This window comes from Odocoileus virginianus, chromosome 20 (assembly GCF_023699985.2).
Source record: "Odocoileus virginianus isolate 20LAN1187 ecotype Illinois chromosome 20, Ovbor_1.2, whole genome shotgun sequence".
Taxonomy (NCBI): Eukaryota; Metazoa; Chordata; class Mammalia; order Artiodactyla; family Cervidae; genus Odocoileus; species Odocoileus virginianus.
The window spans coordinates 55,015,523-55,018,286 of record NC_069693.1 but is presented as its reverse complement, the minus strand read 5'-3'; the positions used below and the strand labels follow the sequence as shown (position 1 = coordinate 55,018,286).

General features: G+C 56.5%; 1 pseudogene; it reads left to right on the top strand.

The window, feature by feature from the left end:
- The first annotated feature begins 412 nt into the window (after positions 1-412).
- LOC139029958 (tubulin beta-4A chain pseudogene) lies at positions 413-2,129 on the top strand (annotated as a pseudogene).
- The last annotated feature ends 635 nt before the right edge of the window (positions 2,130-2,764 follow it).

Below are 2,764 nucleotides of genomic sequence, written 5' to 3'. Positions count from 1 at the left end.
TAATGGGGTGAAACTTTCTAGCCTGGAAAAGAAAATTCAGAGCTTCTAGGACAAGTAATTTGGAGAAGGCAATGGCATCCCACTCCTGTACTCTTGTCTGGAAAATCCCATGGACGGAGGAGCCTGGTAGGCTGCAGTCCATGGGGTCGCTAACAGTTGGACATGACTGAGCGACTTCACTTTCACTTTCATGCATTGGAGAAGGAAATGGCAACCCAATCCAGTGTTCTTGCCTGGAGAATCCCAGGGATGGGGTCGCACAGAGTTGGACACGACAGAAGCGACTTAGCAGCAGCAGGACAGTAATATTTTTTTTTAATTGGAGGATAAGACACATTATTTTTGGGGGCTCCCAAATCACTGCAAATGGTGAGTGCAGCCATGAAGTTAAAAGATGCTTACTCCTGGTGCTTCGCCGCCGCCTTCGCCACCACAGTTCGCAGCATCAGCACCAGCGCCGCCGCGTCCAGCATTAGCGCCACCGCCATGCGGGAGATTGTGCACCTGCAGGCCGGCCAGTGTGGCAACCAGATCAGAGCCAAGTTTTAGGAGGTGATCAGTGATGAGCATGGCATTGATCCCACGGGCACATACCACGGGGACAGTGACCTCCAGCTGGAGAGAATCAACGTGTACTACAATGAGGCCACTGGAGGAAATTACGTGCCCAGAGCTGTCCTGGTGGACCTTGAGCCGGGCACCATGGACTCTGTCCGCTCTGGCCCCTTCGGCCAGATCTTTCGTCCTGACAATTTTGTGTTTGGCCAGTCTGGAGCCGGCAACAACTGGGCCAAAGGCCACTACACAGAGGGTGCCGAACTGGTGGATGCCGTCCTGGACGTGGTTCGGAAGGAAGCTGAGAGTTGTGACTGCCTGCAGGGCTTCCAGCTGACCCACTCGCTGGGCGGGGGTACAGGGTCTGGAATGGGGACCCTCCTCATCAGCAAGATCTGCGAGGAGTTCCCCGACCGCATCATGAACACCTTCAGCGTGGTGCCGTCACCCAAGGTGTCAGACACGGTGGTGGAGCCCTACAACGCCACCCTGTCCGTGCACCAGCTGGTGGAGAACACTGACGAGACCTACTGCATCGACAACGAGGCGCTGTATGACATCTGCTTCCGCACCCTGAAACTGACCACCCCCACCTACGGGGACCTCAACCACCTGGTGTCGGCCACCATGAGCGGGGTCACCACCTGCCTGCGCTTCCCGGGCCAGCTCAACGCCGACCTGCGCAAGCTGGCTGTGAACATGGTGCCCTTCCCACGCCTGCACTTCTTCATGCCCGGCTTCGCCCCACTGACCAGCCGGGGCAGCCAGCAGTACAGGGCACTGACCGTCCCCGAGCTGACCCAGCAGATGTTCGATGCCAAGAACATGATGGCCGCGTGCGACCCACGCCACGGCCGCTACCTGACCGTGGCCGCCGTCTTCCGGGGCCGCATGTCCATGAAGGAGGTGGATGAGCAGATGCTGAGCGTGCAGAGCAAGAACAGCAGCTACTTCGTGGAGTGGATCCCCAACAACGTGAAGACGGCCGTGTGCGACATCCCGCCCCGCGGCCTGAAGATGGCCGCCACCTTCATTGGCAACAGCACGGCCATCCAGGAGCTGTTCAAGCGCATCTCGGAGCAGTTCACGGCCATGTTCCGGCGCAAGGCCTTCCTGCACTGGTACACGGGCGAGGGCATGGACGAGATGGAGTTCACCGAGGCCGAGAGCAACATGAACGACCTGGTGTCCGAGTACCAGCAGTACCAGGACGCCACGGCCGAGGAGGGCGAGTTCGAGGAGGAGGCTGAGGAGGAGGTGGCCTAGGGCGCCTCCATCACTTCACCTCCGCACCCTACTAAGAGGCTAACCTTTGACCGCAGAGAAGCCCCGCTTCACCTCTCAGCCTGACTCGCCTCTGACCCTACAACCTTGCACCTCTTCCCCTGGCCAGCCGTTGACCCTCGACCGCACTTTATCACCGCCCTTGACCTCTCCCACGTTGAATACCCACCCCGTGAGCCCTGCTTCACTTCCGACCCCACAAGTCCCACCTTTAATTCCATGATCCCTCCTTCACCCCTGACCTCTCCACCTTTGACCTCCCCTCAAGCCCCCCACCCCCCTTTACACCCACAGACCTATAAACCCTGAGGCTGTTTATTTGCCCCCTCCCTCTGTGCCTCACCTTTTACCCCACAAGCTCCACCCACCCTCCAATCCCTCCTTCTCTCTGGCTCCCCTGAGCCCCACTTCTCTAAATTCACTCCCCTCAGCTCCTGCCAACCTTGGCTTTTCAAGGGTGCTGCTGGGGAGAAAGAAGCCCTGGAGCATGTGGGCAAGAGAGGCTGTTCCCTGACCTTCCCCACTGCCTCACTCTCAATAAATTAATTGTCCTGCAAAAAAAAAAAAAAAAAAAAAAAGATGCTTACTCCTTGGAAGGAAAGTTATGACCAACCTAGACAGCATATTAAAAAGCGGAGACATTTCTTTGCCAACAAAGGTCCGTCTGGTCAAGGCTATGGTTTTTCCAGTAGTCATGTATGGATGTGAGAGTTGGACTGTGAAGAAAGCTGAGTGCAGAAGAATTGATGCTTTTGAACTGTGGTGTTGGAGAAGACTCTTGAGAGTCCCTTGGACTGCAAGGAGATCCAACCAGTCCATCCTAAAGGAGATCAGTCCTGGGTGTTCATTGGAAGGACTGATGCTGAAGCTGAAACTCCAGGACTTTGGCCACCTCATGCGAAGAGTTGACTCATTGGAAAAGACC